Raw genomic sequence first — 20442 nt, forward strand, 5'->3', positions numbered from 1 at the left:
GATAGGAATATACAGCAACTTGAGTGTAAGACCTCCAGAAAGGGCATGGGCATTCACTATGATACAGACACTCATGGAAACAAGGGGATTCCATGAGGTTATGCCCTTAAGAGTAAATCCCTAGTCAATTCCAATGAGTCCCCATGCAACAGTAAACCCCCATTTAGATGCAGAACAGGAATTGATTCTCCCTTGGAAACGTGACATCCTCACACTCGGGTAAAACAGAAAACTCTCCTGATACACAAAATCCAGACCTACATCCGATCCTGGTGTCAGCCTACCTGACTTACAATTAAATATATCTTCACAACTAAAGGTTTGATATGAATGAAAGATCTTACTCTTGGCTGGAACAGAAAGATTACACTGAAACAGATTTTTTTTTAGTGCTTAGGAAATGGTAATCCCATACTGGGGATAGGAGTAGCATGAATAATCTAGTACTCTACACTATATAGTGTATCAAGAATACTGGTGAAAATGCATGCACAAGTTTGACATCTTTTCAAAAATTCACTCTAATTCACTCTAATTAAATGAAAAGCCACATCCTTACGGTGCAAAGACACTGTTGAGTGTTTTCACTCTAAAGAAAAAAACATTTTCTGCCCTCCAACACAGACTGACTATACAGAGGAATACACATGCATCAGTTCAGACTATCAGGAGACCTGCACCAATAACATGAGGGAATTTGTTCTGGCTTTAAGTTAGGTTATAAAGTAACTCCACCAACTCTTTGGACAGAGGCAGCAAGCTTCTCTTCCTTTGTGTAGAAATTAGGTGTAGCTTCATCAATGTACATAAAACACATGGATCTGTGAAAAAGCAGAGCATGACTGGCTGCCTTGTGCACCAGCCCACTGATGTGCCAGTCATGTTGTATTAAAACCAATACACCTAGTTTAAGCTTTTTAATTCATACAAATATAGCTCAAAACCTGTAATTCTAACATTTTATATGTAGTTGAAAAATATGTACTTAAAGTAAAAAAGAAAAGAAGTTTAAATGGGTGTCTTGGCCATAATTTAAAACTATTACCTAAATTGTAATCATTTACTATTCTAACGCCAATCATAGTCATTTTGGGCCAAAGAGCAACTCTGAGGTAATCAAAAGTTGTGCAAATGGTTAAAGATTCAATTTCAAACCTCTCCGCCACCCAAACACCAAAGGTTTTATATCTCTATGTTTTTCAAACTGAAAGCAGTCAACTGATTCTGTCCAAAATGTTTCAAACTCTTAAATATAAGAATCCTTTGTTCATTAATAGAAACATTCTAATGATATGCTTCACAACCACAACAAAGTAAGTCATTCTTACTTAATAAAAGTTGAATCATCGTTCCCTTAGGCAAGGAAGATCCCTTTTGTTACACCAAAAGAGGGGTGAACTGCTGCAGTTACAGGAATGGAATCTATAGGGTACCCTTTTTCGGAGACCATCTGTTTAGATACAAATGGGAATAAGGTGTGAAATCTTCTATTGGCACCACTTCAATGCACTACACCATTAAGAGTGGGAAATGTTAGGTATGCGCTTACACGAAGAAAAAGTACTATTAAAAGATCAAATATTGGGATAATAAAGCCTAACCCCATGAATAAACGAATACCATCATAACAGAGTGTGTTACAAATCGGACACATCTTTCTACCATGGTTCTTAACCAATGGGAAGACCTACTTTTTTTTTAACTTTGCTTTTTTACCATTCAAAATTGTAGGAAATTAAATCAACTGTCAAATTTTTGCTTTTATGGAAGCTACTGATTTTCTTGTAATCACCCTCATTCGCCTTCCCCTCATCCTTCAAACATGTAAAGGGTGCAGTCGTAGCTCTGCTAGCTGTATGAGATGATCTGAGATTCTTAGCACAGAGAAGGTGAGGAGCCTTGATCTTACTTGCAAGTGCAGCAACTAATTCTATTTCCAACCAACACACTAAATTATTGCCCCATTTAGGTATTTGATATACAACCTTGGCCTAGCGTATGTCTTTGTTCTTCATTCAATGTTCTTTCCTGCAGAGGTTCCCTCACTAAGGGCCAGATGTACCAAAGGGTTTTACCCATTCTGTGTCTATGGGAAAATGGGTTTGTACATATGGCCCTTAGCGCTAAGCTGTATCTTTCCTACCAGTTTGGCTTCTTCAGTTAGCTTATTTGCCTCCTTCCAGCATTATGTGGATGACACCAAACTCATTGCTTCATTCAACAATAAGCTCGAGAAACCCCAAAAAAGGTTTCATTCCGGTCTATCTGCAGTTGCCGTCTGGATGGAAACCAATTCCTTAGAACTGGACTGCAATAACATTGATGCCCTGATTTTTGAGGAACTTCCCTCTGGTGTTGTCATTGGTGGCCTACTGAGCTTGGAAAGCCGTCTACCCTAGCCAAGACTTAGAAATAAAAACTACATTTTCCCATTGAGAAAGATCTATCCTTTTCCGTGCAATCAAAATTCATTTCATCTTCATGCATTAACTACACCCACAGATTACCCAAAATTATTCCTCTGCTTTCACCTATCAGAAGCATGTAGCCCAATGTAATGTTCTTTCTAGTTTGAATAACTGGAATCCACTTTACCTTGGCCTTTTTGACATCTGTTCAGCTCCAATAATCAAGAATAGGACTCCCTTACTCATGCTGGGCCTTTTTGCCCATTCCTCACTGACATCAAATTTGGCAGCTCCCTCCTAGCTTCCAGTGGCTAAGCGTGCAATCTTCAAGACATTACATATATGCCACTGTGTCTTTTATACATCCTGTGTATCATCCTTTAAATTCCTTTTGTAACTCTTTTCACAGTTACAATATTGTACTCTCTTACATTAGTAAGATGCATATTAGTGGCTACTTTTTGTTTAGTTCCTAGCTGCAAAACACTGGAAGGCTCTTCCATTTAATCTTTAATGTGACCTAACCATCCCACCTTCAGTAAGAATTCGAGAACCTATGATGTACAAGTTACTTACCTTTAGTAACAATATATCTGGTAGAGACATTCTAGTTTCAGAAACTAATTATCTTAGAATTTCCTCCCAGGTGTCAAACTGGATCCGGAGATTTTTCTTTGAGCAGTATCCCTGCGCGCTGTCAGGTGGTATCAATCGACTCTGCGGGCATCTATAGGTGCCACCCCGGTGCGCTGACGTCAATTCTTTTCTTTACGTGGCTGCCTATGCGCAGATCCGGGGAAGTACTACCTCATGTCATGTTTTGACTAACTGCAACACTTTTGTTGAATACTTTTTGGCGAGTTTTGGATGTGTCGAAGCAGTGTTCATTACGGAACAACTAAGTAAGAGAGAGAGGTTTTCACTGCAACTAAAGAACAAATGATTTACCTTCAGTAACAAATTATCTGGTAGAGACATTCTAGTTGCAGATTCCTTGCATTAGAATTTTCCCCAGGCTTCAGACCTTATGTAGAGATTTTTCTTTGAGCAGTACCCTTGTGTGCAGTTAGGTGGCGTAGTTCGACTCCGCATCATCGGGTGTCGTGGTTGCCGTGATGATGTTGCGGTCGTATATAGGTGCCATCTCAGCGCGCTGACATCAGTTTCATTTCACAACTTTTTATGCCAGAAGCACGGAGCCATGAAGAACCCTGAGAGTGGTGCTCCAGAACTAGAGCCCTGAAATTGAAGTCCCTGTCCTTAGAAACCAGTTCACAGAATAGGACGCATGGGTGAGTCGGTAAAGAATCTGCCACTAGAATATGTCTCTACCAGATAATTTGTTACAGAAGGTAAGTAACTTGTTTATCTGATAGACTTCTAGTTGCAGATTCCTTACCTCAGAATAGATACCCAAGCAATATCATCCCCAGAGATGGGTCTGCAAACTAAGATCATACTAGGAAGTCACGCATGACCGAACGGCCGAAGTAGCCATCCCTGTGGACCTGACTGTCCAGGCAGTAGTGTTTAGTGAACATGAGCAGGGACGCCCATGTTGCTGCCTGGCAAATGTCCAGGACTGGAACTCTGCATACTAACGCAGTGGTTGCAGCAGTTGCTCTGGTAGAGTGAGCACACAAACTCTCAGGGGGTTGTTTCTTAGACAAAGCGTAGCAGATTTTGATGCAGAGAACAACCCATCTAGAGATGGTCCTTTTCTGCACCACCCATCCTTTCTTTGCACCTACATAACCAACAAAGAGTTGATCGTCCACTTGGAAGTCTTTGGTATGATTACGATAGAACACCAACGCTCTTTTTGGATCAATACAGGGGAGTTTCTCCCCCTTACGAGATGTGGGGGTGCGTAAAAAGTAGGCAAGGTGAGGGATTGGCCTACATGAAAGAGTGACCACTTGAGTAGGAAAGAGGCCCTTTTACAAAACACCACTTTGTCAGGATGGACAGAAATGAAGGGTGGCTTCAAAGAAAGAGCTTGTGGTGCACTCAGTACACGTGCAGAGGTGATGGCTACAGGGAAGGCTGTATTTAAAGTGAGAAGCCGAAGAGTGCAATTATGAGGAGGATCAAAAGGAGCACACGAGGAAAGGGAGTCACAAGTTCAAATCCCACTGGAGCATTATGAACGGTGTAGGCGGAAACATGTGGGTATGACCTTTAAGGAATTTCCCAACAATGGGAGATTTAAACAAGGAGGGTTGATCAGGTAGGTAGTATGAGGAAAGCAGAAATGGCAGACAGATAACCCTTAAGGGGGTCCAAAGCAGAGCCATGCTGGGCAAGAGATAGCACATACAAAAGAACTTCAGACAGAGGTGCAGAAAGGGGATCGACAGACTTGTTGGTATACCATGCCACAAATGTATTCCAATGACAGGCGTATACGTTTTGGTGGAGGGACAACTGGCTGCCAAGATAACATTAGACTTTGGACGCAAGGTCGAAAGCTGTCAACTATCACTGCTAAATCTCCATGCAAGAAGGCAGAGGCTGGACAGGTTCAGGTGGAGAACTGTCCCCTGCAGCTGCAACAGACAATCCTCCTGAAGAGGCAGGATGAGTGGAGGACTGATGGCCATGCTCAGAAGCGCTGGGTACCATGCTCTAAGTGCCCAGTCCAGAGCCACAAGAATTACTTGGGCCTGGTCGTTCTTGAACTTCTTGAGAACTCTGGGCAGAAGCACATAGGAGGCCTGAGTTCTACTTGAGATGAAAAGCGTCGCCGAGCGAGTGTCACCTTGGAAACTCCAGTGCGCAAAACAGTTAAAATCGTGCGTTCTCTGCGGAGGTGAACAGATCTAACCAAGGCTCTCCCCACTGCTGAAAGAGACATTGCACCACCTCCGGAAGGAGACGCCATTTGTGATCAACCATGCATTGGTGGCCGAGTTAGTCTGCTCTGGTGTTCAGAGAGCCTGCTATATGTTGAACCTTCAGGGATATCCCCGACGTTTCAGCCACATCCAGAGAGGCAGGGCCTCTGGACAAAGAGTCCACAACCCCACCGCCCTGCTTGTTGCAGTACCACATTGCGCTGGTGTTGTATGTGAACACCTGCACCACCTTCCCTTTGAGAGACGGAAGGAATGCTTTCAATGTAAGAATGATCGCCCTGAGCTCCAGAAGGTTTATGTGGAGCATGGACTCCGCGGAGACCAGATGCCTCTAATCTCCGCCAGGTGACCACCACATCTCAGGAGTTATGCATCTGTCACTACTGTTAGATCTGGTTGGGGAAGGGAGAGGGATTAGTCTGTGACCCAATCGCGGTTTGAAAGCCACCACTGTAGATCTTGCGCAGTTCCCTCCCAGATCTAGACCATGTCAGAGATTCCCCTGATGCTGTGCCCACTGGAACTTCAGGTCCCACTGTAGAGCCTGCATATGCCATCTGGCATGTGTGACCAGCAGGATGCAGGAGGCCATGAGGCCCAGCAGCCTTAGTCATCCTCACTGAAACACAGGACAGAGGCTGAAACATCGGTACCATAGCATGAATATCCTGGACTCGCCACTCGGGAGGCTAGGCCTGAAACCGCAATGTGTCCAGAACAGCCCCGATGAAAAGGAGCTTCTGTGGAGGAGTCAGGTGGGACTATGGCACATTTATAGTGAACCTCAACGAATGCAAGAGGTTTGCCCTAGTCTGGAGGTGAAAGACGACAGCCAGGGGCAAGCCCGCCTTCAACACCCGTCATCTAGGTAGGGGAAGACAAACCCCTAGTTTGTGCAGAGGAGTTGCGACCATCGCCATCACCTTTGTGAACACCCGAGGGGTGCTGGTAAGGCCAAAGGGGAGCACAGTAAACTGAAAGTGCTTGTGACCTACCACGAACCGCAAGTAACATCTGTGGGCAGGCAGGACAGGCCTGCCAACGCTACCATCCCGTCTCCAGGGTCTAGGGCAGAAAAGACCTGAGCCAGAGTGAGCATTCTGAAGTTTTCCTTTATGCGGAAGAGATTGAGGGACCAGAGGTCTAGAATAGGGTGGAGGCCCTTGTCCTTCTTGGGCACCAGGAAGTAGCAGTAATAACAACCATTACCTACTTCTGGCACAGGGACCCTCTCTATGGCTTCCTTGGCCAAGAAAGCTGTAACTTCCTCGCTGAGAAGTGTCAAGTGGTGGCAGGAGGGGTAGTCTCGAAGGGGAGGGAGTGGCCCCTTGGGACAATTTGCAAAACCCACCTGTCCGCTGTGATGGATTCCCAGTGGCCGAATCCTGCCTCCAACTGGTCCATGAAGAAGCGATGAACTAGGAAGGTTTGGAGGCTAAATATAAGGGGGTGGGGAGGGGGGGGAAGGGAGATGGACTGAGCTGACCCTTGGCTCCTTAATTCACAGGGACCTTGGAGCCCACGGCCATGCAGACTGGGCAGCATGCGCGGCACGGTGTCTGGAGGGTAATGGATGCAGTTGGGTGCCTCTTCCAGAGACCTGAAATGGGGGAAAGGGGACTGAGGGGGGTGAGGGGCAGCTGTGAGGCCAAGGTACTGAACCATAGCCTGTTACTCCTTAAAGTGCCCGAGGGCCGAGGCCGCTTTGTTTCTGAAGATACGGGCGTCATGGAAGGGCATGTTCATAAGCATAAGCATTGCTGGACATCCCCGAAAAGCCAGACATCCTTAACCAAGCATTACACCTCAAGGCCACCGTTGACACAAAAGATCTGCCTAGTGATTCGGTCGTGTCCAGCCCACAACGAATTGTGAACTTGGCTGCATCTCTCCCATCAGCAACAGCTTGGGAAAGAATGCCCCAGGTCTCCTCCCGGACCTATGGCAGCACCTGCGCGACTGCATCCCATTATATACGGGAATAGCGGCCCAAAAGGCATGAGGTGAACACGGACCTCAATGCCAGACTGGAGGAAACGATTAACCTCTTCCCAAGTTGGTTCAGTCGTTTTGATTCCCTATCAGGGGGTGCAGATAGGAAGGCGCCAGAAGAGGAAGAAGCCTGGATGACCAAACTCTCAGGCGTGGGATGATGGGTATGGAATTTAGGATCGTTAAGCGCAAGGCTATGGTGGCGGAAAATTGTCCTGTTGACAGGAGCCCTGTGCTGTATTTAGACCACATTCCCAGCAGGACATCAGTGAGGGTTTCATTGAAGGGCAAAAGGGGTTCCAGCGTAGAAGCCCCGAGCTGAAGCACTGCAGCCAGGAGGTTAGTACTGACAGCCACCGAAGGCAGCTCGAGGCCCAGAACCTCAGCCGCTCTTACCACCACCGAATAAGAGGCTCCTTCCTCTGTAGCCATATTAGGGGTAGATAGCATGCCAGTGTCAGGGGAGGTATCAGGGCCACTGGTGTCTCACAGTTCCTGATCCCAGTCCATTTCATGATCTTCTAGGTGGAATTCTAAAGGGTTTAGCAACCCCTCCATACTCTCACTGTACCTGTTCCCATAGGCATAAGGGTCAGGATCCAACCTGGAGAGCAAAGTCCCCATTGACACTACGATTTGGAGAGGAACAAGGACGAGTGATTATGGTTCCGTGAGCGGTCTCGTGACCTTCCTCTTGAACAAGCCTGAGCGACTTCAGGCTATGGTCAGGCTCCAGGCACCACATGCACATGAGGTGCTGATCCGTAACTGACCATGCAGTGACAGGAGTCAAACGACTTGAATCCGGTCTTGCGGGAAGACATCTCAACGCACCAAGTAGGTCAAGAAACTTCGTCAAAAGGTCAGTCAAAAAGCGCCTGAGGGTAGCTCTTCTCCAGATCTGCTCGTAGGGGTGGCACCTATATATGACCATGACGTCATCACAGCAACTATAATGCCAACAGTGGACGCGGAGTCGACTGACGCCACCTGACGGTGCGCAAGGGTACTGCTTGGAGAAAAATCTCCTGATCCAGTCCAACACCTGGGGGAAATTCTAAGGTAAGGAATCTGCAACCAGAAGTCTCTATCAGATAACATGACTCTGGAGCAAAATAATCTTTGATGTAGTGTTCCACTTTGTAGGACCCAATCTGGAAAAACTTTGGCCACTTGTGGAAGATAATGCATCAGAATCCAGGAAAGGGATGGACTGGAAGACTTCAAAGTGTCAGAAGGATTAATTAAAATATGTTTTTATATTCTTATTCAAGGGCCAACACCATCACATTTATGGATGGTTAAAACTGGCATCTTTTGGTGCGGTTTCCCCTGACTTTTTGCTTTCTGACCTCCTGTTTTGACTGTGTGCTGGACTTCATTTTTGCTGGATTCAGGACTATGTGCACTTCACAACTGCTATCCTGTGCTAAAGTGCAAGTGTTCTGCGTCTAAAACATGTTAACATTGGCTTCTTCATGACCAGCATATTTGATTTACTAGTAAGTCCCTAGTAAAGGTCACTGTGTGCCCAGGGCCGGTAAGTCAAATGCTACTAGTGAGGAGGCAGCACTGTTTATGCCATCCTCTACAGTAGCCTTTCAAACATGTCTCAGGCCTGCCACTGCAGAGCCTATGTGCGCAGTTTAAACTGCCATTTCGACCTGCACAAACCTTCCTTTTTATTGCATGTAAGTCACCCTCAAAGGTAGGCCCTGGTCAGCCCCAAGGGCAGGGTGCAGCGTATTTAAAAAAAAAAGTTGGACATATACTTTCAAAATTACCATGTCCAGGTAGAGAAAAACTCTTAAATTAATTTTTCACTACTGCAAGGACTATCTCTCCCATAGGCTAATATTGGGTTTTCTTGGAACATCTTTTAAGTGTAATTTGCAATTAGAAAACAATAGAAAAAATTAGTTTTATGTCTCAACTCACAATTTAAAAGTACATCTTTTGGTATTGTTGGTTTTTAAATTGCAGGTCTGAAAATACCACTTTTAGAAAGATGGTATTTTCTTACTTTAACAATTCAGTGCCTTAGCCGGTTTCTGGACACACATCTGGGTTTAGGCGACAGTTACATTTGTGCATTCTATCCAGATAGCTAAAAACAGAAAGGCGTGGGTGTGACAGGCGATACATTGGCATACTGATAGTCGTCTTGGGCAGGGAGAGGCAATTCACTCTTACATTTGAATAGGCTGTGTCCTGCCCTCACACAAAGGGCTGATTACCCCCTGCTGGTAGTCTGGAGCCAGAAATGGTTGAAAGGGATCCACGTGCACTTCAGATAATTCTTTTGACGTTACCCCTACACAAAATGCCTTTTTGGGTAAAAATACTGGGACTCAGACACCATATACTCAAAACATGTCTGGACTGAGGACATCCTACCAGGAAGGATGACAGCTATGCTGTCCAGAGGGACTGCCACTTTGCCATTTGCTCTGCTGCCTGCTACCTCTTGCCTGGAAGTAACAGGATGGATCTAACATCCTGCGATCTAAGGTTTTTACAAGGGCATGACTGAGCTTCCCTCCTGATTCAGAAGTATCATGGATATCAAAGACTTCCCCTGCATCTTGTTACCAGCACTTAGGCTCCTCTGCTGCGAGTCCTGCTCTGCCAAGTAGTGCCAAATCCAGTCCTGGGTCCATGGAAGCAAGTGTGGTGCTGCAAAACAAGAACTGACGCACTGACCCTGCTGCCCAGCTTGGCCAACATATTGGAACCAGTACTCACTGCTTCTGGACAGATGCATAAACGACATTGCCTGATCAAGAAACAATGCATCGCAACAAAATCTCTCCTGAGTCAATGCAACATTACTGGGCATCGACTCAACATAGGCACTGTCAGCAGGTCTGTATGACTTCTGTACCCGGCCCGCTCTCCATCGCGGTCGAACTGCACTTCGACTGCACTTTTGAATTTACCCCGGTCAAGCACGACCAGATACTTCCGGTTGGAGGTTTTGTCTTCTAAGCACTGTATTTTGATTTATCTTTGAAAATTCATAACTTCAACTTGTGTGTGTTGGATTTTTATTGTTTTGATTTAGTTTCACTCACATTAACATTGGAATTTTTCTAAACTGGGGTGGAGTCCCTTTTTTGAGGGGGGGGGGTGAGGGGGTGAGGTGTGTGTGTGTATATGTGTGTGTGTGTGTGTGTGTGTGTGTGTGTGTGTGTGTAAATACTTTACACATTGCCTCTGAGATAAGTCTGACTGCTCTGAGTCAAGCTACCAGAGAGTGAGCACAGAAACCTTTGGTGACTATCTTATATGCCCTGACTAGGATTATTATTTTTTATTTTTATTAAACAACAAAACAGCCATTGCATCATGTAACATACGACCATTGAGAACCCATCTTTTGTCAACAACTCTGAGTGGGAGTACAAAACAATGCAATATCGAATTGACATCATAGGCAGACATTCCCCATTTAGAACACAGCAATTCATCAAACAACATCTGCACACCTCCCACCAGTACAGAGCAAGCAAAAGGATCAATCTCTTCCCCTGTAGGCCCCCCACCCATCCCAGATTTTCTTCCACTTCCCCAGGAACCCCCTGCTGTCAGATTACTTTTTACCGCACTGCGGCACCAGTCGAGGTCTGACCTCAACTCCTGAAGACTAGGTGGGGGACTCAGTGTCCCATATCTGCGCTATATTACGCTTAGCGACTATAGCTGCTATTGCCAACCATGTTGCCTGCTGCTTCATCCAGTGTTTCTCTCCCACTACATTTCAGAGCAACAGCCCGGGATCTTGCGGGACCGTCCTTCCAAGGACCCGAGCCGCCTCCCCGGCCACCCCTTGCAAATAAGTCTGCAGCCAACCTGCAGGGCCGCAAGCATTGCACACTCGGAGTCCGACCCATCCTATGCATCACTACCCTGGAAAAGTATGCCCTGTGAAGAATCCGAAGCTGGATCAGTCTGAACTGTGCCTTGATCGCCACTACCCTGGGACCCTGTCTTGCTGCTCCCCAGTCCTCGTCAGTGTACCCAAATCTGGCTCCCATTTTGCCCGTTGGGCAGTCATCGGACCTGGCGAGTTATTCAGTATTTTCTTGTAAAGCAAGGATATGGCCTTCGACTCTAGAGGCTCCATCAGGAGTCGGTCCTCCAGAGGAGTTGCCTCCGGCAACTGCTTGTGTTTCGGAACATACTGCCTCAGAGCATGCCGCAGCTGCAGGTACCTGAACCGCTACGTATTCCTGCTGCATGACCTCGAACTTCACAAGTGCCTGACCCCTCCAGACATCTCGCAGGTGATCGATCCCCACCAGTGACCATTTGTGGAATCCACCCAGGGTCCTCAAATCCTTCAACAAATCACTACACCAGGGAGGGGTCCGTGCTGTCAGGGTGGAGCACCAGCCCAGATAATGTGGAGCGTCATGCCAGGCTTTCACCACCGTCACGGTGTGAGCTGGGAGCGACCGCAAACTCCCACGAAAATAGAGGGCGAGCTCATACTCTCACCCACCAGCAGCTGTCTGTCCACCCGTTCCGTGAATGCCCAATCATTAATATTAACCAGCTGAGTCGCCCAGTAATATCGAAGGGGATCTGTAACGGCCAACCCGCCCTCATACACGCCAAGCTTCAGTTTAGACAGTGCCACACAGGAGCAGCTGCCGTCTCATAATAGCAGCCTGATCTCTCAGTCTAGACTCCGGAACACCTCTGCCTGTATCTCATAGGGAGTGTTCTGGAAAACTACAGGAGGCGGGCAGTGTCATCATTCTGAAGAGCGCAGCTCGGCCCATCAGTGAAAGGGGCAAAGTCCTCTAGTGGCCTGACTAGGATTGTTGTTCCTACTTGGACAGAGTGCAAACCTCTGCCAACTAGAGACCCAATTTCTAACATTGGTTGCAGCGGTAGTGTAGGACTTATATTTCTGCATTTCATACAATGACTGGTGTACACTACTTCCATATCACAGACCATTACATACATACCAATATACGTTATTTTTCTCTTTGGCAACTTTTTTTTTCTGAGTTTTTTGCAACAACCATCTGGAGAGACAACATCTGCAACTAACGGAGTGGAGTTTGAGCAGGAGAAATTTTAAACTTATAGTGTACCAGCTCAAAGGTTTCCACAGAGAGTTCAGTGTTCTTTTAAATACCTTACAAAAAATTTAAAAAAAAAAAAAAAAAAAAAGGTGCTCCAAACGGCACAGAGCCGGCTGCCAGCCAGGGAAGCAAATGGGTGTTCAGAGGAGGGAAGTGTTGTGGATGGCGAGGAGGACATGCATCCGGAGATGTGGGACAGCCCAGAACTGCCTGCATCAATAAACAGAGGGTCCCCTCTAAAGCAGGAAGCAGTTTTTCCGCTAGAGTTATGTCCCCAGAGGAGCTGGAGGACAGATGGGAAGCCATGAGGATCAGGTAGGAGTTGGCAAAGCCCATAACGGGGAGTGACCGGGCAAAAGCTATGTTGGAAAAGAGATTGGTCACTGAGGAAAGGAAAATTATCTGGCTCACGAGCTGAGCATGAAGGAGCTGGACCTGAAAGCCCAGAAGGCTGAGTCCAGCGCAGATGGTGGCAGCATATCTTCAGTGTCCTCTGACAGGAGAGTACATATACCCAAGAGTCTGATAGCTGACTACAAGGTGGGGAGGATATAGATCGCTGGTTTGAAGCTTACAAGATTGCTTTACAAATGTGCAGGATTCCCAAGGAGGATTGGGGGGCTAGTTTGTGGAAGCAGTTTCTAACAGAGGGGAGGGACACCTTTCTACCCCCAGAGGAAGAGGATAAGACAAAATATTCCGCCCTGAAGGAGGCCCTTATCAGGAAACATGGGTTGACTCCAGAGATGTATAGGCAGAAGTTTAGGGAGAGTGTGAAGTTTCTTCCTCAGACCTGGGTAGATTGTGTAGACTCTTGCTACAGGGCACAGGATAGTTGGGTGAAGGGCAGTAATGTGACAGACTATCAGAGGCTGTACAATTTGACTGCAAAAGAGCACATGTTTAGTGTTTGTTTTACAGAGCTGTTCCAGCACTTGATTGGTAGTAAGTTCTGACCCCAGGGAGCTTGCTAAGGAGGCAGACCGCTGGGTCAGCACTAGGGTCCACAAAAACAATTCTGAGGACAGATCCAGCCAAGGGTGGGCAGAGTTCACAGTAGACAAAGGAGGGGGAACAAAACCAACAGTAAGGAGTTCTCAAAAGGGCACCAAACTAGTTCACATGATCAGGGTTCCAACCCCCTACTGAAAAGAAGAAATGGTACCCATCAGATAAAACTGCAGGGAAGGGACCCCGGAAGTGTTTTGAAAGGCACTTCAGGAAGGGCGCTTCACAGGGGTTCCCGTGTGCTCTAAGTGGCCACAGCCCCACACTGGTGGGCAGTCGCAAGGGATGGCAAGTGTAGCACTTGGCGAGCAATTGGCCCCAGCTAATGGTGGGTAAACAGCTGAGATTACTCTAGTGTTCATGGGTGACAGTGAAATGGTACAGAGAAGCCACATCCCTGATAATACTAAGAAGCATAGGCTGTGGGTTATCATTAATGAGCATAGGATGGAGGAACTGAGAGACAGGAGCCAGCAATAACACCATCCTGTGTCATCTGGTGTCTTTAAAGCAGGTAATTCCTAATGTGGTTCACCACATTTCTGCTGTAGACAACTGAGACGGCCAATGTTTGGTGGCTCTAAATGGGGATTGGAGGTCTCAAGTTCCTTGAGGGTAGCTGTGAGTCTGTCCATACCTGTGGATTGTCTGCCTGGCAAAGACCTGGAGCACACTTCCTGGAAGGTGGTGGAGCTCAGGTCACATTTGGAGATGTTGGGGTAGCCTGAACGGGTGTGCCTGACCACACAGTCCATGACAGCATGCAAGGTTGGTCAGAAGGACCTGGACCCTATAAAAGTGTCCCAGGTGTCTGCCAAGAAGAAGGGCAAGGGGCATGGGAAACCCACTCCTGAAATTCCCATGGTCCAGGAGGACGCTGACCTTCATGAAGATGCCCCAGAACTTACAGGGGAAGGTGTGGCCAAAATGGGGAACCTGCCTCAGCTGACCAATTGGCAGCAAGGAGGAGGTCCCTCAGGGGAGAATTTCTAAGCAGAGGGAGTGCCCTACTCTCAAGGGCCTTTGGCAGCAGGCTGAGCCCCAGGCAGCTGGTGATGCCTCTGTCAAGCACCCGATTGGGAAAAGGGTCTCCTGTATAGTGAGCCTAAGGCTCCTGAACCTTGGGCAGCCTGTGTGCTGGTGATACCCCAGCATTTCAGAGCCTTCCTACTGGGTGTGATGTGCCACTGGCAGGTCATGTGGGGCAGGACAAGACCTCTGACATGCTTGTCACCCACTTTTATTGGCCCAAAATGAGGAAGACCTCAGATGCATTATGAAGGTCTTGTTTTACCTGCCATGCAAGTGGCAAGACAGGGGAAAGGCAAGGCCCCTCTACAACCCTTTCCTGGTGTGAGCACCCCTTTTGAGCAGGTGTGCATTGACATTGTGGGGCCTCTAGATCCCAAGACAGCCATGGGCAACAGGTTCATCCTGATCCTGGTGGACCATGTCACCCGGTACCTGGAGGCTACCCCTCTGAGAACAAGGGCTGCACCTGCAGTGGCCAGAGCACTGATGGGGATCTTTACCCGAGTGGGTTTCCCCAAGGACGTGGTTTCTGGATGCGGTACCAACTTCATTTCCTTGTACATGAAGGCCATGTGGAAGGCATGTGGGGGTAACTTACAAGTTAAGCACGCTTTACCACCCCCAAACCAATGGGTTTGGTTGAGAGACTACCATATCCTGAAAGGCATGGTAACAAGTCTACCCGAACCCATGAGGCGTAAATAAGACGCCCTCCTACCATGTCTATTCGCCCACAGGGAGGTACCAAAGAAGGGGATTGGTTTCAGACCTACTGATCTTCTGTATGGGCACCCTGTGAGAGGACCTCTCAGTTCGGTGAAAGAGGGCTGGGGGCAAGCTCCCAGGAAGGTACACCATGATGTAATTCGCTACATGCTGGCCGCCTTCTGCAACCAGACAGCCCACTTCTGGAAACTCGCACAGGAGAATTTGGAAGCTAGCCAGAAAGACATGAAACCTTAGTACGACCAGGATACCACTCTGGTAGAGTTTCAGCTTGGTCAAAAGGTGTGAGTGATGGCACCCATGGAGCCTTGTGGTCTGCAAGACCGCTGGGCTGGCCCATTTGAGGTGAAGGAGAGCAAAAATGAAATCACCTACGTGGTGGGTATGCAAACTCTTAGGAACTGTTTGAGGGTCCTGCACGTGAACCACCTCAAGCCACACTTTTAGAGGTCTGAGTGGACTATGCTCTTGGTCACTGATGATGGGGTAGAAGAGGAGAGTGAACCTCTCCCCGACCTCCTATCTTCCTCCCTTACTCTGACCCTAAACCAAAAGAGAGACAATCACCAGTTGCTGGGCCAGTTAGCATTGCTGTCCTCACTCACCCCAGTGGCCACCCATTGGTGTACCCATGATATAGACACTAGGGATAGCCTGTCTGTCGAGCACAAAACGTAGAAGTTATCTGACAGCGTGAGAGCTAGCATCAAGGAGGAGGTTGTCAAGATGCTAGTGCTTAGGGTTATTGAGCACTCCAACAGTCCTTGGTCCAGTCCAGTGGTACTGGGCCCAAGCCTGCCCCCCGGTGTCCCACCCAAACTCTAGTTCCGTGACGACTTCCGGGGCCTCAATGCGGTCACTAAGACTGACGCACACCACATCCCCAGAGCTGATGAGTTCATTGATCGGCTTGGAAGTGCCAAGTTCCTTAGCACGTGTGATTAAATGTCTGGGTACTGGCAGCTTGCCTTGACCAAGGGGGCAAAAGAGGTCAGCGTTCTCAACCCCAGAAGGGCACTATCAGTTCTGTGTCATTCTTTCTGGGTTGAAGGACGCCCATGCCACCTTCCGAGGATGGTCATCCAGGTCCTGGCTGGGTTGGAGAATTTAAGTGCAGCCTAACTTGATGACATTGCAGTCTTCAGCTTCAGTTGGGAGGATCATTTGTATCACCTCCAGGAACTGCAGAGTGCAAACTTCACTATCAAGGCCAGTAAGTGCCAGATAGGCCAGAGCGATGTGACACCAAGTGGCAAGGTGCAGCTCTTGCAACCCAAGATTGACACCATTCTGTCTTGGTAGCGTCCCAAGACCCAGACTGAAGTGAGCATTTTTAAGACTCACTGATTATTAAGGGAGATTTGTCAAGGGATATGGCACCATTGTTGCCCACTTGACAGAGCTGACTTCCAAGGAGCAGCCGTGTCAGGTGATCTGGACAGAGGCATGCCAAACCACTTCGGATACCCTGAAGACCATGTGTACAGCAGCTGTGCTCAAGGACCCAGACTTCTCTCAAGAATTTGTTGTACAGACTGATGCCCCAGAGTATGGCGGCCGTGCTTTCACAGCTAACCTATAGCCTTCATTAGTAGGCGGTTACTTCCCATGTAACAGAGGTGGAGCGCAATAGAAAGGGAAGCTTTTGGTGTGCTCTGGGAGCTGAAGAAGCTAAGACCCTACTTGTTTGGGACTGGCTTCCGGGTTCAGACAGACCAGACTCCTCAGATGGCTGATGCAGATGAGGGGTGAGAATCCTAAACTGTTGAGGTGGTCCATTTCCCTACAGGGAATGGACTTTATGGCGGAACACTGTCCTGGAACAGGACACACAAATCCTGTTGGTGTTTCTGCCTTAGTGAAGAGAACTCCCAAGGGTTTGGGTAGGACTCCCCACTTTGTTAAGGGGAGGGGTGGTTGATGGTGGGGGTGGTTAGAGATACATGACCTGCCATCTGTAGGCGTGGTTTCCCCCGACGTTTTGCTTTCTGACATCCTGTTCTGTGTGCTGAACTTTGCTTTTGCTCACTTTAGGACTCTGCACTTTACCACTGCTATCCAGTGCTAAAGTGCATGTGTTCTGTGTCTAAAACATGGTAACATTGGCTTCTCCATGACTGCCATATCTGATTTGCTAGTAAGTGCCTAGTAAAGTGCACTACGTGTGCCCAAGGCCTGTAAGCAGAATGCTACTAGTGGGCCGGAAGCACTAGCTGGTTTGCCACCCACTACGGTACCTTTTCAAGCATGTCTCAGGCCTGCCATTGCAGAGTCTGTGTGTGCAGTTTAAACTGCTATTTCGACCTGGCAAGTGTATCCACTTGCCAGGCCTAAAGCGTGCTTTTAAGGTTGAACGTAGCAGCGCAGAAGTGCTGCTTTTTGACATATTTTAATTCTATTCGGTGGGCTTTATCATGCCCATCACTTTCATTGGGGCCTGGGCTTGCCTTTCAAAAATCCCTTGATGTAATTGGTGAATGCTTTATGTTTGTCCCGCCTTGAGGCTTTTTTGTTACGCCTTGCAGACTGACCCTGTTACATGGATTATTGCAAAAATTGCCAATATAGTTTAGAGTAGACAAACTAATGTTTCTGTGTGTCTCCCCTGGAAGCTCCATGGTGCTTTGAAGTTTCATAAAGAGTGAACAGTGCAAACTCGGCAGTATCGGAACGCTCATCACATTGTTCATCCTGTTACCTAATCTGAGTCATTTCAATTTGTCTCTCCTTTGCGCTCCATGGCTGTAAAAATCCCTTGTAATTGGCAAATGCTTTACTTATAAACATAGAAATCAAAGCGGCTCTCCCGGCACAGCCAATACTACAATATTCACTGCACTCTGGGAAACTCGCCCCATAATGCTATGCAGGGCATTCCTTTTACAAAACATTTTTGATCATACATCAGCCTCTGGTGGTCCTAGGGCAATGGGACCACCTTCAAAACGTTCAACATACGGTGCTTTTTTCTAACTTATCACCTCTGGGTCCCCACACTAGATCAGTAAGGGCCCCTTAAGATTAACCCCTACCATCATTCAGTGTTTTTATAAGCTCACTCATGGCTGGAGGTTTTGTGATACAGCTGGGAGCAGTTTGTGTTTCAAGGGCCTTGCTTGTAATATCATTGCAATAGGTCTGCTAGCTTTGAATATGTGTAATGCACTATGCTCTCTAGGGGCTAAATATATGGTTACAATGCATTCCTTTTTGCCATTCTCTTTTCATGTGGTTATGCCCGCTAGGGGCTAACTACATGGTTACATGACCATGTTTCTTACAAATGCTATTTTTATTAAGGTGTCCTCTAGGGGCTGTTCTGAGCATTACAGTCAAGATAGTATACTATTCATGGCACTCACACTCACCACATATTGCTTTGCAGAGCATTCCTTTTACAAAACATTTTTGCTCATAACTCAGCCTGTAATGGTCTCAGGACAATGGGGCCACCTTCAAAACGTTCACCATAACGTGCTCTGCCTAGACCATCTCTGGGTCCCCACATTAGGTAAGTGGGGACCCCAAAATAACCCCCCCCCCCACCACCACCATTCTGTGCTCTCTGAAAGTTTTGTTTCACAGCTGGGAGCAGTTTGTGTTCTAAGGGCCTTGTTTGAAATAATATTTCAGTAAGCCTGCTAGCCCTCTAGTTATATGCAGGGCTGCTGGAATTGTGTGGCAAAGAGGACCAAATTATGCGGCAGGGTTGATCAATTTATGTAGCAAGAAAAGACCAGTTATGCATTTACAACGTCAATAGCTCTATCTCAAGCAACTAAATCAAGCAAATGCAAGACCTACTGCATTGCAAATACGTATTATTATATGTAAGTCACCCCTAAGGTAGTCTCTGGTTAGCCCCAAGGGCAGGGTGCTGTGTATTTAAAAAGTTGGGCATGTACTTTTAAGTTTAACTTGTCGAGCTAGGGAAAAACTCAAATTCATTTTTCACTATTGCAAGGACTATCTCTCCCACAGGCTAACGTTGGGGTTACCTTACAATATCTTCTAAGTGTAATTTCCAATTGGGAAAAGATAGAAAAATTGAGTTTGGTGTCTCTGGACTCACAATTTAAAAAAACATTTTGGTAAAATTGGTTTTTAAATTGCAGGTCTGAAAATGCCACTTTTAGAAAGATGACATTTTCTTACTTTAACCATTCTGTGCCTTAGCTGTTCTCTGAATACACGTCTGGGTTTAGGTGGCGGTTACAATTGTGCATTCTCTCCAGACAGCTACAAATAGGAAGGGTTGGGTGTGACTGGAGACATCTGCATACAGATAGTCATCCTGGGCAGGGAAAGGCAGTTCACTTTTACATCTAAATAGGCTGGGTCCTGCCCTCACTCTGGCACCATATACACAGAACACGTCTGGACTGAGGACATTCTATCAGGAATAAGGAATGCTGTGCTGTCCTGAGGGACTGCCACTTTGCTGTTTGCTCTGCTGTGTTGGCCTGCTGCCTGGTACGTCTTGCCTGGGATTGAGAGGACTGGCTCTAACTCTACATCTCGTAATCTGAAGTTTCTACAAATGCCTGACTGAGCTTGCCTCCTGGTTCTAAAGTTTCATGGATATCAAAGACTTCCCCTGCATCTTTCTACCAGCACTTAAACTCCTCTGTTGTGATTCCTGCTCTGCTATGTGGTGTCAAATGCAGTCCTGGGCCCCTGGAGTGTGGTGCTGCAACACTAGAACTGACGCAATGACACCGGCACGTCACTTGGAACATACGTATCCGGTTTCAGAAATAATACTTTGCCGCTGGCCGCACCAGAACCAGAACCATGGACACCGCTCGCCGACTGTGTAATGCAACAACCCAGACTTAGAACGCAGCCCTAGCTTGGCCGGTGCATTGGAGCCAGTACTCATTGCTTCTAGAAAGATGCAAAGACTTTGCCTAATCAGGAAACTACTGCAAGTGCAACGCATCCCCTCCTCTGGATCAACACCGAGCATTGACGAGACAAAGGTATTGTCAGGGAGTCTGGGTGACTCCTGTAACTGGCCCATGCTCTATCATGGTGGGACTGCAATTTTGAATTTGCCCCGGTCCAGCGCGACCAGATAGTTTTGGTTGGAAATGTTGTCTTCTAAGCACTGCATTTCGATTTAATCTTTGAACATTCATAACTTGACTTGTGTGTGTTGGATTTTTGTTGGTTTGGTCTTATTTGACTTGGATAAATATTGGCTATTTTTCTAAACTGGTGTGGAGTCCTTCTGTGGTGTTTTTACTGAGTTACTGAGTGTGTGCACAAATACTTTACACATTGCCTCTTTAGTTTAGCCCAATTGCTCTGTGCCAA

At 47.1% G+C, this 20442-nt stretch overlaps 1 protein-coding gene across 6 annotated transcripts in view; it reads right to left on the minus strand.

Moving 5' to 3' along the window:
- The window catches only part of CNOT4 (CCR4-NOT transcription complex subunit 4), a 534336-nt gene that overhangs the window by 95257 nt on the left and 418637 nt on the right, over positions 1–20442 (minus strand). The window lies entirely within an intron of this gene.

This window comes from Pleurodeles waltl, chromosome 4_1, assembly GCF_031143425.1.
Source record: "Pleurodeles waltl isolate 20211129_DDA chromosome 4_1, aPleWal1.hap1.20221129, whole genome shotgun sequence".
Lineage (NCBI taxonomy): Eukaryota > Metazoa > Chordata > Amphibia > Caudata > Salamandridae > Pleurodeles > Pleurodeles waltl.